At 35.6% G+C, this 14868-nt stretch overlaps 1 protein-coding gene across 2 annotated transcripts in view; it reads left to right on the top strand.

Annotated features, from left to right (window-relative positions):
- Positions 1-14868, top strand: part of FBXL2 (F-box and leucine rich repeat protein 2) — a 51551-nt gene that overhangs the window by 10440 nt on the left and 26243 nt on the right. The window contains exons 2-3 of one of the 2 annotated variants that reach the window (XM_086846493.1): positions 3460-3521; positions 6672-6772. The gene's annotated coding sequence lies outside the window, so the exon portion shown is untranslated. The remainder of the gene's footprint in view (positions 1-3459; positions 3522-6671; positions 6773-14868) is intronic. The other variant, XM_086846482.1, reaches the window with a different exon arrangement.

The raw sequence follows: 14868 nt of genomic DNA on the forward strand, positions 1-14868 counted from the left end.
TATTCTGAGGGCATGTCACTGCAGCACAACTTGTATGTAAAGAAAAAAAATCAAACTTGACAAGAACAGTATTTTTTGCAGTGATCAGAAACTTCCTTGACTGAATGTTTTTGGTGTTTTTTTTTTATATAAATAGAAACAGAAAACTAGAGGTTATGTAATAAAAATGAAGTAAAAAATAAAAAGAACAATACAAGAATGAATGTACTAGGGTTCTTGCTTCATTAATGGAAGTTTTAAATTATCAAAAACTATTCAGACAATGAATATATTGTCCTGTTTGTACCTTCTGTCATCTTTCTTTGCTTGCATGCATTTGAAATCATGTTGCAAATGTTTATCTAGAAAATGATAACTCCAGTTGTCCTATATCTGTTCTCTGTTAGGGGGAAGACCTGTTGAGGAGTCTTCAAAGCAGCCCCTCTCTTCTTCTGAGATACAAATGCAATATGGCTTTAGAAGCTAGTAACTTCCACAGTTTAAAAGAGTACTGTGAAGAGACACTTTCATTTTTCTAGATGTGCTTACTCCATAATAATAATATGTTATTATTTGGGAACTGCTGCTAATGCATACAAGAACACAAAAGTTACTGTTTGAGGGAAAGCAGCTCTGAATGTGTTTGTGGCCTCATCTGTGACTGGGGTATCAGGTGTGGTACTTTGTGTGGCTGGGCAGGTAATACACTTCTCATAGTATGTAGAAACAGCTGCGTTTTTTCCAGTTTTAACTGGGATTCCTTAATTAACCATAGTGGTCAGATAAGCTGTCATGTATTCAAAACAATGTCCATTTAGCTTTAACTTTAGAATTATCTTCCATAAACATGAAGATTATAAGCCTTTTTCCCAAGAGTTGGTGGTTTAGTTGGTAGGTTTAGCTTTTCAGCTTGGCCTCAATAGGAGAATACTTATTACTGTCCTATGATTTGTAGTGAGTTCACTTTCATTGCTGAGCAGTTGGAAATACTATTTAACACAGAGTTATAAGGCATGCTCAAGTCTTTAGAGTAAATTGCCTCATACCTTACTAACTCAAATCCTGTGGTATCCTCACACAATGAGCATATATTTATCTATTTGTATCTCTATGTATATGTTTGTATTACTTGAGAATCTGGTGTAAAAAACAAAAGGATAATGCGATTTTTTTTATATAGGCAAAGTGATGGCACACATGTAAACTAGCAGTCTGCAAAGTAGCATTATTTAAAAATATATGCTTAAGCATATATGTGTCTGCTATGATGATGTAACTTTTGAGACATTATCTGCAGCTACAGAATAGTGTAAGTTGAAAGAGGATTTTTAAGTCTGTGATACTGAATGCTCAGACTCTCAATCAGAATTAATGAGATCTAAGTTAACTTGTCTGTTTTACCACTGTTTTTGCGTGCTTTCATGGAGGTGACATCCTTTTTTGTGATTTATGTTCCTAACCTGCAATGCACAAGAATATTTCCTTACTTGACTCTTTAGTGAACCTAACTTCTAGGAGGATGTCATTTATGCCCCTTTTTCTGAATGAGTTCTGCTGTAAACACAATTAGGCATACAGACTGTTCTTTAAAAAAAAAAACAAATCCCAATATATGCTATTGTTTTCAGGCCACAAGATGCAGACTTTGAGTGGCATATAATATGAAAATGGCACACATGTGCATAATTCATAAACCTATGAGTTGTCAAAGTCAGAAGCAGTCAACCAGTTCTAAAAATGTCGTTGATGTACATAGTGTATTTCAGCCTAAAGGCTGAAAATACCAGCAGCAATGAGTATTGGATATAAAACAACCAGAGCAAAGCTGAGCGTATGGTCAGCCATGTGGAACTGCTTGAAGCCAACATCTCTTCTGAAGGAGCTAGAATTGTCCTATTGAAATATATATTCATGGTTCTTTTATGCTTTGAATATCTGTAGTCCTCAGTCTGTGAATAAATGTGCTGCTCCAGTTGCTGGAAAAGGAAGCTTGATTAAAGCTGTCAGTCCTGTTGAAAGTTGACAGCTTTATTGTCTTTAGATGTGTGGATAGCTGTGCACAGAGGTAGTGGGTGAAAAAAATCTGTGTCAGAATTGAAGCAGTAGTATGCAGTTAAACTTGAAATTAGTCTAGGATGTACTGGGAGAGAAAAAGTGTTCTTGGCAGCAGCCAGAAGGAGGTTCAAGTTTTGAAATCTTACAATATTTTTTAGGGAGATATTTTCAAAATTCCCAGACGTGTAATTTTTGCTGTCTCCCTTCCTTTATGAAGATGGAGCCAAGCCTATATTCAATGTGTTTTTTTCTTCCTTTGCTTTTATAGATATTTTTTTATTTTTTTTTTTTAAAAAAAAAAAAGTAAAGCAAATACTTTCTAAGTATTCATTGTGTGTGGATAGTAGGATGAACTACTAATGCTGCTAACAACAGCATATGCTTAATAAAGGGAGAAGATTTCTTCCAGTTTTAATGTTTTGTGTGGTTTTCATATTTACCTTTTAGCATTCAGAAAACTCATCTGTTTTGGATTCTTCTTTCTAGTTTTTGTTTCTGATATTATGGACAGCAAATGAACTAAAGCTCTTCTCTTTACACGGGAAATGATTGCTTGTGACTTTGACATCTTCCAGTATTTGCCACGGTTCCTTAAATTCAATTTCACCTTCTGTTTTGTTTATTGCTGTGCTCCTCTGGTAAAATTTCTCAAACCTAAATATTTAGACTAAGTTGGAAATCTGGTCAACATCTTTGTTTTAGTCTTTCTATTTAGCTGTTGACTGTATAACCTTAGTATTGGATGCTTTTTTCCTTGGGTGTTTTCTTTTAGTCGTTCTTATATTCTTCCCCCTTCCCCCCCCACCCCCCCCCCGCCTTAGGATATGTACTAAAAATATGAAATTTGGGTGAGAGGTATTTTCAGGTTTTCTTGTAGTGTTTCTTGATGTGCTTATTTTGCTTATATAGCAGTTGCTGCCCTATCTGTGGCACTATATTGTTGAAACATGTAGATAGTTATATTTTATCCATATTCACGTATCTGGGCCAAAGAATTTGCACTGTAGACAGTGAAAGGAGGCACCTGAATAACTGAAAAGTGTCTGGTTTGTTTTTTGTAATGGGACAGTTTTAGGACTGTGCAGCCAGTGTGTGTTTGTACATGTCTTGTTTCACTGAATTGATTGAAGTTTCACTACTGCTTAAAACATTTTGTGCGGTGTAAGTATGCTTGTTTCATGATTAAGTTGCTCCACAATTTTTGTGTGGTTAAATCTCAGCACTAGGGAAGAACAGGTGTATGTGGGGGTGTGGCTTTGTTTTGTACATTAAAATAATTTTGTAGTATTGACAACTAACATGTTAAAAACTTGATATTAACAGTAATTTAAGAGAATTAAGCATCTAATTAGAAGGTGAATAGCCTCTTTAAAATATGTTTTTCTTGTTGGTTTTTAAAATAGTGTTTTTTCTTTCTGTTTGTAGGTTTTCTCAAATAATGATGAAGCCCTTATTAACAAAAAACTGCCCAAAGAACTTCTGTTAAGGTAATTCTACATAACATTTTAAGAAGACAGATGATTATATGTTGCTTATGTGTCTTACAGGCTATCAAGTGTCCTTGATATCCTTTTATATATCCTCTTAAAGTAAATAATGCCACACCTGATTTAGTTCTTGGAATTCTTGAGCTTGTTGCCTTGATTTGTTTAATGTGTTCAAGTTATACCATACCATGGAAGATTAGTTGTGATTTTTGACTTGCATATCAGAAAAGAAAGTGAAATAAAATGTCAAAAAAACTTTGGTGTATCAAGTAGTCAGCTCTTCCACACTCTCAATGTTTTATATCTGTCTGAAGAGCCTTATTCTCTAATGTAGTTCACACTCTTTGTGCCATGAACTTTATTAGAACAAAATAAAAATTCAGTGTCAGAGCTTCCAAAAAAGTCACTGCAGTGAAAAGCTCTATCTATTACCATTACTGCCAGTCTGTGTTGTATAAAGGTAGAACCAACAGAGGTATCTTTCTTATTATAGTCATTGGGTAACTCATACATTTTATCAGCTTGCTGGTTTGTGAGTAGATCATCGTTGCAAAAGTTACCAGAACACCAAGATCAGTAAGTTCAGCCCATGACTGGTGGATGTCTTCATTTTGCATCTTGTGCCTGAAGACAATACTGCTAAAAACATTGTGACTATCAGACTCCTCTCTGAATGATAGTAAAAAAGCAGACTGTTGTTAAAGGAATAGAATTGTAAAATTTTTGTTGAGATGCATTCCATATGGTGGCAGACTGTAATTAGACTCTTAAAACTGTTAGAAAATGTGATTAAAAGAGACAGTCACCAAATGATTCCCTGAACAGGAATTCTCATACCTTTTGCTTTGTTGAACTCAATGCTACACATGAACCACAAGATAAAAGTCAATGTAGGATGCTGCCTCCTTAGCTAAAAATCATTATCTGCAAACACTTCTTTTCAAGCATTAAGACTCCCCAGTATTTGTGGAAATGATGGTCCTTTTCACTGTTATGGATGCTAAGCATCTCATTTATGTAATTGAATAGAATTTGTTTATATGGTTTAGGTAGTGAAAGGTGTCATGCACTGACATAGTAAGGATGTCTTTTGGAGCATCTTTTCTAAGAGAGGGGCTGGGGGAGTTGGGCCTGTTCAGCATCAAGAAGAGAGGACTGAGAGGAGCCCTCAACAATGTTTATCTGCACCTGAAAGGAGGATGCCAAGAGGATAGAGCCAAGTCCTTCTCAGTGGTGCCCAGCAATAGGACAAGAGGCAACAGGCATAAACTGGAACACGGGAATTTCCACTTGAATATGAGGAGGAACTTCTTTACTATGTGGGTGGCCAAGCACTGGAACAGACTACCCAGGGAGGTGGTGGAGTCTCCCTCACTGGAGATATTCAAGAGCCATCTGGATGCAATCCTGTGCCATGTGCTCCAGGATGATTGGATGCTGCTGCTTGATTAGGGAGGTTGGACCACATGACCCTCAGTGTTCCCTTTCAACCTGACCCATTCTGTGATTCTCCGATTTTAAAGCATTCAGCAGGAAGAAAACCCAAACAAAGAAGTCCAAGTATTTAGACTCTACCAGTGTCTTAGCTTTTTGTTCTTGAATATTCAAGATAGCTTCTTACAAAGCAACTTGAAGGTCATGCAGGCTTATCTTGGCTTTGACCAACTAAGGAAGTGGTGCAGCTAATCCCTGCTACTGCACTGTTACGGCAGTGTCTAAAGAAGCCTTTTGCATGGTTGAAAGGCTTCGTGTGGCTGGAACAACAACATAAAATATCCCAGGCCAAGCATGCACGGAACTGATTCAGCCAACCATACGTCTATTTTTTGTGCACGGATGTCCTTTTTGCAGTTGCACAGTGATTTGCCAAAGTAGTGTTGCAGATGTAGCTAGAAGAGTTGATGATCTGAGAAACTGAACTGGGACTGTCAGCTTTCTCCATAAAGAACATGATGATCTCATGCTGTATGCTGGGACTGGGTCTACTCTGCCAGAGAGAAATAAAGTGCATATTTCATTATACCCACAAGACTGTGCTGATCACCAGGGTTTTGAAATGGAGTGGAAGGTGGGTGGAAGAGATGCTCTGTAAATCTCCTTTTGAAATTGTACTACTGCAGGGACAAACTCACAAGGCCAATGGCAGAGCATGTTAGAGAGGACATGCATCTGGGTTCTCATCACTGCAGAGTGTAGATATCTGAGGAATAGATATCTAAGGAAGTCTCAGGGCACAGACCTGCCTGTCTAAGGTTTATCAGTGGGGAATTTGTTGAGCCTGCATGCAAAGGCATTTTTAAGACTGAGTCTGAATACCATTCAACTCATGAAACAGTATCTGCTCATGCTGCAACATGTTTTAAAATTGTCTTGCCCTGTGGTTATGACAGGAGAGTTTAAATATTGCTGCACTGGGTGTAATTAATATTCTAATTATTTTTCCTTTATTAGCCATGCAGTCTACCTTTTAATTAAAATGAGAGTAAACCAGTTGCAGTGGAAACATTTTGCTCAGAGCTGGAGCTGAATAGTAAATACCACTGAAAGTGTCATCAAATGCACTTAGTTTTCTGCTCGCTTGTATCAGATATGTATGAAAACTGATAGCACTGCAGCCCTCTTTTAAAAAAACCCTATTGGACTTGTGGAAAAAAAGTGATTAATAGCTTGTTTCAAATATCTGGAAATTAAATGTAAACACAGTTTCTTCTATTGCCAGAATTGGTCTTGTTCTCATTTGCATGAAGTATTTAAATTTATGTAATCTTGCTATAACAAGCAGTCAGTCCAATTTTTTCCTCTAAAATTGAAAAACTTTTTCTTGATGGTAGACTTATGAAATAAAACCACTTTTAAATTTATTCATAGAATAGTGTTGCTATACTTGCATACTCTAAAGTTGAACAAAGTAATCCCTTGGTTTTCTACTGCAGTTCATCATCATTATTAATATTATTATTGCAATTATTACTATTACTAATATAACAACCAGAATTATATTGGAAGGTTTTCAAGCCAGTGTCATGTCTGCTGCACATTTTCTGTGTAGTATCTACTATGCTTGTAAGAAAATGGTTGAGACCCCCAACTTTTCAGGCACAAAACTCATTTTAAAGTATAAGAAAAAAGAGATTGTTCTTTCTCAAGTAGACTCAGATAACTGGGCAGAAGAGGAAGAGGATATCTGATTAATACGGACAGTGATACTTTTGAAGAAGACCCTTGTTTGGAGGGGCCAGATATACTTTGAGGTTAGTAGTATAGCTTGAGTGTAGAGAGAGAAGTATTTAATCTGTAACCTTTTCTAGTTTATAGACATTCATTTTTATTGGTAGTATTGGAATATATTTTTACCTGTGAAAGAAACAGTCTATTTCTAAAAATTATTTTTTTAGTATTCAGGCTAAAGGAAAAATTATCACCCCTCTTAGCTGTTGAAATGCTACTAGTTTGCCAGTTGGCAAGGAATGCTCTTTCCCCTCTACTATTCCATATTTCAAGAAGTAAAAGGTTGAATAAATGCTCAATTGTATGATGTTTAAGTAAGAATTGTGTGGTGGTATTATAAATCGTGCCATTTAAACAGTTTTTGGATGACTGTAGTTTTATTTTTTTTCTTAGCCTATCTGTTTATGAGAAAGCATCAATTGAATATACAGGACATTCACTGTAGAATTGAATTGGTGTCTGAAATTCATAAACCCATATCTATCATCAGAAGAATAAGAAATCAAGTCAGGCTAATACAATTTTAATGGTAACTTTTCTAGTAAGTGTCACTGCCTTAAAGTGGCTCTTTTTTTTTTTTTTTCTTTAATTACTGGGGGAAAACCCTAAAACAATGGATTATTACAGTGTGAACTTGAAAATAAATTGAAACCCAAAAAATGTAGTGTATGTAATTAATGTTAGAATGTTCTGATATTTCCACAGATTTTTTTTTTTTTTTGGCTTGATAAAAAGTAATAATGCATTTTAAAAAGGGAGATACAGCCAGTACTTTTGGCATGTAGAAAGATGGGTAATATTTGTTCATTTGTATTTTAACTGCTAATGTTCTGCACAGTGAAAACTGTAAATTTTTTCACAAAAATGGTAAGGTGAAAGAACAGAGATGTTTGTCCCTTTCAGCCACTTAAACCAATTTCAGTTCCTTTCTGCCTACAAAGTGCCAACTTCATAAATTGTACCACAAATACAGAAACTACTATGGGTTCTGTTTAAAAAGCTTACTTTTTGAATGCATATACTTAAGAGTAGATCTTAGCTATTAGTCTCAAAATTTGAGTGGTCAATCAGATTTAGAAGAGGGTAAGTAAAGTTTTGGGACTGAAATTAGAAGAGGAACCCAGGAGTGTTGTTCCAGCAGCAGTTCTTCTTCTGGGCAAGAATATGCTGCTTGAGAGTTGAAAAATGAAGTTTTTGTGCTTCTATTCTGTTTTTATTACTGCATGCTGTTTTTTGCTGGGCTTTTAGTGTGTGTTCATTGTTGTAGAGAAAAAGTTACCATAAGCTTAAAACTGGTGAAGTCAAACATAGTATTTGATATATTTGAAGTGGTACTTTTCCATCTTATCTGTGTGCTTAACTGTGGGGAAAATAGAGAGGAGATACAGAAAAGGCTCTGTAATAAGCAATTGCCATAATGCCATTGGTATTTCTTAGCTAGGTTCTGGAGATACCTGGACGGCCCACAACTGCTGTAAAATTTGGCTGCTGTATCTTAACATACAGAGTACTGACTAGTGAGTCAAAGAACTGAAAAATATAAAACTTTTGTCTGGAGCAGTTCTTGATTGGTAATAATTTTGTAAGCAGAAAAACAATATATGTGTTTTGAAGGGGAAAGGAAAAAACAATCTGTCATCTCAGTACAGGATTCATTTTCCCCACTAAAAGGATCTGTATAATTAAATAGGAAAATATTTCACCCTGAATAGCTGAGGCTGCTATTCAGTGTTTGACAGTCTCAGGGAAACATTCCAGTTTTATAAGGCACATGCAATCTTTTATTTTGATTTTAGAGTCTTTTGCAAGTCTTCAAAATCCTTTATAGTAGTCTGCCAAACAATTACAGTTTAGCTGTTTAGAATTAGAAGGAGCCAAATTGATACAAGTATATAAACTATTCATACAGATTATGAATTGAAGTGATTATATTTCTCATGAAAGTAAGACTTCTTTTCTGTATATTTTTTGCAAATCTATGGTTTTTGTAAAGCAAATTCTAATATTGCCTCATACAAGTAATTTTCATTAAGTCTTTTAATTTAACATGGCTGAAATATATCTGTCCAAAGAGTTAGTGCCAAGCAGATGTAATTGACACTATTCAGTACGGTGTGAGTATCCTTTAAATGTTTGGTAACTAGAAAAGACTAATACTGATAACAAGCAAGCAGAAACAATGCAACTGATGACAGCAAAATAGCAAATCCTGACTCACTTCTCTGGAGTCATATATTCATTTCCAGTGGTCCTTACCTCCCAAAAAGTGATCAGAAATCAAACTGAGTAAGTGATCCGAATGAGCCACAGGCACAGGTCGTGGACAAGATAAAGCCTTTGGGAATTAGTTAGATATTTTGATCTTTAGCTAGAAAAACAACAGATTTATTATAATTTTAGGACTGTATAAGATATACAGTGTTCTTTCAGAATCCTTACATGATTTGGGAGCAATTAAAAAAATAATATCACATTATCCATGCTATTTTTGTTATAACATGACTTCTGTAATGTTACAATGTATAGTTGTTTAGTTTCTCTGTATCTTCAGACTTCAAATATACACAGACAATGCAGTAAGCTGCAATTTTCTCATTGATCAGCTTTTTAAAGAAAAATTTCCTTTTATGCTGAAGAGGGATAAGGTTTTAAAACTTACCAGTGACTTATATTCAGGACAGAACTTGGGCTCTGTCTAAAGGAAACTAAAGGCTGAATCAATGCTTGGTGGTCAGTATACCCCGTTCAGAATGTGGAGAAGGTCTCATGTTGACCTTTTTATACACTGCTACATGCATTGTTTGTCTGCTTGTGAAATGCTTACCAAGATCAGTTCCAGATGCAAGTTTATGTTTTTCACTTCTTATCCTCACCAGTCAGCACTTGGTACGTGTTTTCTGCCGGTCTTTGTATGAGATGCTAAACATTTGCAAGTGATTATATGAACAATTCAGTTTGGCCTTTTGAAATTGGAGTAGGTAGCTGCCATCCTCTATTTAGTATGTTTAAATGATTTGGTTTTGTTCTCAAACAAGTGCCAGTGTAAGCTCAAAACAGAATGTTTTGGGCTGAGATATTTCAGATGGAATTCCTTTAAAAATGTGAGTGAGAAACTTGATGAACAGATGCAGAAAATTGCACTCTAGTGTTCTTGTATACTGTGTTAATGAGGAAGAGAAGATATGGACATGGAAGTGGGGTTTTATTGTGTCAAAGTGCTAAGTAAAATTTGTCAGTTTTGAAAAGTAATTATTTTATTTAGTGTTTTTGCTTGGGGCTTCCTTATAAATGGAATGCTTTAGCTTTACTTGGTTCAAGTTACAGGTATTATCTCTCAGTAAGAACATGCTTGTGACAAAGGATTAGTCACACTGGAACAAACAAAACTAAGTAAGCATTTGAAGCAGGAGTAACAGCTAAAATGATTATAGCAATGACTTAACCCTTGGAATTGTACTTTACCATTTTGTTTTTCTTTTATTTGCTACTAAACCTCTCTTTGAAATCTCATATTGAATGAAGACTTAATCAGATTTGGGCTTTATTTACCTTGAAACTGGAGTTTATTTAAACTCAATCTATTAATTCGTTCATTATCAGAACTAAATGCTCAGAAGTATTAGTGATATAATGTAGTCTAGTTTTTATATGAAGCTATGGGAGGCAGAAGGGGAAATGTTCTTCCTCATTTCCATGTGAAAAATGCCATCAAAGAACAAAAAGGCAGTCAAAAGGAAAAAAAATATTTCTTAAATATTGGTGCTAGACAGTTTAAATAGAAAACCATACATCAAAAGACTTTTTTGGTCTGTAATTCATGAAGTATTTGCAGGAGAGGTAAACATTGTTATCTGTGTGTTCATAATGCAAACACAGATATCAGGAAGAGAAATCTTTTGTTCGAGATCATCCTCCAGGCCAGTAGCCAGTAGAGCTACAGGTTGGATCAAGTCTACTGAATCGTACTCCAGCACCTAACCAAGGCACATAACATCTATGGCGGTAATGATCGTGGTTTATGGAGCATCCTTAGGCTGCATGGTACCAGTGCATCATGTTATTTGTCCACATCTCTACCTAGCCACTAATATGCAGGGTGGCTCTAGTGGATTTTTGGCTGTTCCGGGAATTATAATCCCTTCACTCATGGGGAAAAAATAGACTGTAGGATAGTTGGAATGGCCAGCAGGTTGGATTAGGACTGTGAGTGCAAGTTAAACCACTGTGAACTAATCATTAGGCTAACTGCTTTTATTTAATAAGATGTCTTATAGTTGCCAAAGTTGTACTTCATAAAATCACTTCATAAAAATAAAATCTGTATTAAAAAGTTATAGACCAGCTAAGGCTGGAAAATGAAACAGAACTGGCCCCTTTTGAATTTATCATTGGGCATTTTGTTTCAGATACTGAGAGTCTCTTAAAAGGTTGCTGATGTGTTGTTATACATGGTCATACTTCACAAATAAATAAAACTTATTTTCAAAGAATGAGTAATAGGATCCACTTGTCTTGCAAGTAACATATAGACATAAAAGGTAAGATGCTGTCCTCTCTAAAATGAATCCATCTAAGCTGATTTTCTGTTTCAATGGAAAATAGATGTCAGACATCCTGTAGTCAGCCTAGCATTTTGCAATTGCCAATACTTTCGCCAATGTTCTGTAGTAATAAAGTACCTTGGTGAAAGAAAAGGAGGTTTGGCTTCTAAAGAAGTGTTTTTTGGTGCTGTATTTGTTACTGAAAGACTTTCTATGGCGATCAGCTGGGAAAGACCTGAGTTGCTTACAAGTGGAAACTGCAGGGTTAGATTACTGGAAAGTTTTGGGGTATGTCAAAAAGTTTCTAGTTTAAGTGCTTTACTTTACAAAATAGCTCATCTGCAGTGAAAAGGGGTTTGTTTTAATAATTGATCTGGAAGATCAAGTATTGGACAAGTCAATGGATGTGTGCTTTGTGTAGCAATTGGCATTCCTCAGCCTTTTGCTACTGAAACAGGTTTGACAGAAAAGATACTTGTTTTTTTGATAGAAAATAGTCAAATTCCTTAAGATTTAAATATGCCCCACTATTTATCTTTCCACGACAAGTGTTATTTTGTGGTTTTATTGAATAAGATATTACAAAATTTGGCTGCAAAATTGGTGAAGTTCAGAAATACACCAGCATTAACATTGTTAATTTAATCATATAGATACAAATTTATTTATTGAATTTAATATTCATTAAAGATTCTGCTTTTCTAGATTATGGCTGTGAGTTATTTATCTTACCTGTATGTTTCCTAGCCTGCATATTTTTATTCTAGTGTTTGTATGCACTGCTGGACTACACTTAACCATAAGATTCCTCATACCTAAGTAGGGTGTTTATTAAAACAGAGGACAAAGGGTGAAGAGAAACCTTCCATGTATGAAGAATTGTAAATATGATATATATTTAATGAGTATGACATTTTAGGAGAAATACAAGGCAGCTTCTATGGTGGCTATCAGAATTTGCCACTGTGCATGTTCACAAGTAGTGAACTGAGAGTGTCTGATGCCCATTTCCACTGTTGCTTGGGCATATGTGGAGAAAATTCTGAGAAAAAATTACTAAAAAATGAAAATTAAAGCTGTGGAAGCTGTACTTTGTCTCTCTGATACTTTTACATGCATGTAGGCATTACTCTTCCATATTGCATGTGGTGGACTTTAATGTGAACAGATTTGCTATGCAAAATTAATTGTAAAATTGTAAATTTTAAATTTGTAAATCAATTGTAAATTGTACAAAGAATTGTACAAATCAGTAAGAAATCCATAGTCTTAAATGGGGAAGACATAACAGATTTGTTGTGTGCATATTTTATAACAACTGGACAGTGTGGTAGTTGAAAGGATCTTCTAAGCAGGTTATCTAGCTGGTGTGCTGTCTTCAGTGAGGCATTTCTCATCCTTGTTACTTTGGTTTTCATTTTGGTAAAGTTTGTTATCAGCCTTGCGTGCAAAGTTACTATAAATTTAAACAGCATGAAAAACAAAAGTTCTGATGTGGAATTGCATTCACAAGTCAGTTATAAACAAACCCATATCTTAGGCTTTTGGTGAAGCTTTTTAGAAATTACCAGGTGTTGTTTCTGTCATACCAAATTCTGGGGCTAGGGCCAGAATTTCTAGGAAGTAAAGTGTCTGTGTGTGGTACTCACTGCATCTTGTTATCCACTTTTTATCAATCTTTATAGCATTGTATCAAAATACCTATAATAAGTAATTGCCAGCTATTACTTCAAAGACTTATTCTTCATGTGATCAAATGTGGAAGGGCTTTACAAAAGCAAGAGAGAAGCAGTTTGACTCTTGTACTCTTTGATTTCTGTCTCGGTAGGAAGTACACTGTGCAGTGTTGGGGTTTTGAGAAATAGCTCTTTATTTCTGTGGCTCCTTAGGGAAGGAAACAATGTTAAGAATCAGCTGTCTCTGTGTTTAGAAAGAAATTGCACAGTCTATTTATAGCACAAGGGAATAATGAAGCACATGTGGAAATATATGGGAAGATGATGGAGACGGTAGATAAACACTTCTTTTTGGCAGAACCATATAAATTGCAGTGAAAGTGTCTCAAAAAGGTGACCTAGGTCTGTGGCACTCTTATGCTGAGTTTTGGTGAGTCTTGGATATCAAGCAAATTCCAGGCTAAAAGAATATGAATCCTAATCTACAGCACTTTTAAGCAGGCAAGAGAGAGGTGGGCAGAAATCTCAGCCTCCTTTTCAGTATGCAGTGGAAAAATTCACCATAGATTTGTTTGATTGAAAATTGAGAGAGGAATATGACAATTTTGGTTTTCTGGAAAACAAGCCATTGGACAATATCATTCTTTGAAATTGAATTTTTTTTTGGCTTTGCCATCCAAAATTACATGTTTCTACTTACGCATTTGACTTCTAGTATTTGGTGTTTTAATTGTAAAAGTGAACAATATGTGTGCAGTTTATCAGTGGATGTTAAGGGGATTAAGTTATAGATGACACAAAACAACGGTTAATTAATTAATTAATGGTTAAGCCTTAGCATCACATGGCACTCCTAAGGAATTTCATTAATAACATGATAAATCCTGTATGTTCAAACAAGATTAATTTTGCAGGTTAATTTTGCATGGATGGATATGCAGGGGTAAGAAAGAGCTGTGGCTTGGGCTGTGTACTCCCAGAGCAGGGTGTGATAGTGAAATGGGTGAGATACTGTAAAATTCTTATCTGATGCTGTGTCAAAAAGGCTGTTACAATGGCCTGAAATGGTTTTGAAAAATGAGGGTAGTGAAATCATATTTCATGTCTGTGTACAGCTTTGTTGATACTAATAAATTTTTTAATGCTGCACATGCTTCTAATGTCTATGTTTGAAGAAACATGCTGAAAAAATAATGGGCAGAGAAAAAGAGATTTAAAGAACTGAAGTAAAACAACTGTTAAAATAAGAATTAAAGTTGACATGATAAGTGGCTTTAAAACTCAATGAAGAGAAAGTATGAACTGCTAAAGCACTCTTTAATTTGGTGAAGAAAAGTAGAAAATAGCATAGAGCTGGAAGTCAGACGTTCACCTTGGAAATAAGGGAAACATCTTGACAGAGTGATTAACCAGTGGAACAAACTACCAGAGAAGGTGATGATTTTCCATGTCTTGAAGGCTTTCAAATGAAGAATAGATCCTTTTCTGTAAGTTAGGCTTTAGCCAAGTGCTAGTTTGCCATGAGGGAGTTGAGGAACTCTAAGGTTGTACAACTCTTTGTGCCTTTGGCATGAAGCTCATATGTGGTGTAGGGACTGTTAACATTGAAAGGTCTCCAAGGCCAAACTCATGAGGCATATGTCCAGAGTGGTGTGTGCCTAGGGATGAAAAGGCTTGAAGGGCTCCAAGTGTTGGTAAGTGTATTTCCCTTTTGAGCTCAATACAGGCTAACTGTGGAGAATTGAATAACCTGGGACACTAGAACTCAGACTAGATGATCCTAAACGTTACTGTGAATTTATTAATTTCCATTTCCTTGTGTTACTACATGCCAAAGACTGAAGTGGAAATGATTGCTGCTGCTGGCTGCTTCCATTTACGTAGCTGCGGTCATAGAGGACA

This window comes from Cyanistes caeruleus, chromosome 1, assembly GCF_971803275.1.
Source record: "Cyanistes caeruleus chromosome 1, bCyaCae1.hap1.1, whole genome shotgun sequence".
NCBI classification, from domain to species: domain Eukaryota; kingdom Metazoa; phylum Chordata; class Aves; order Passeriformes; family Paridae; genus Cyanistes; species Cyanistes caeruleus.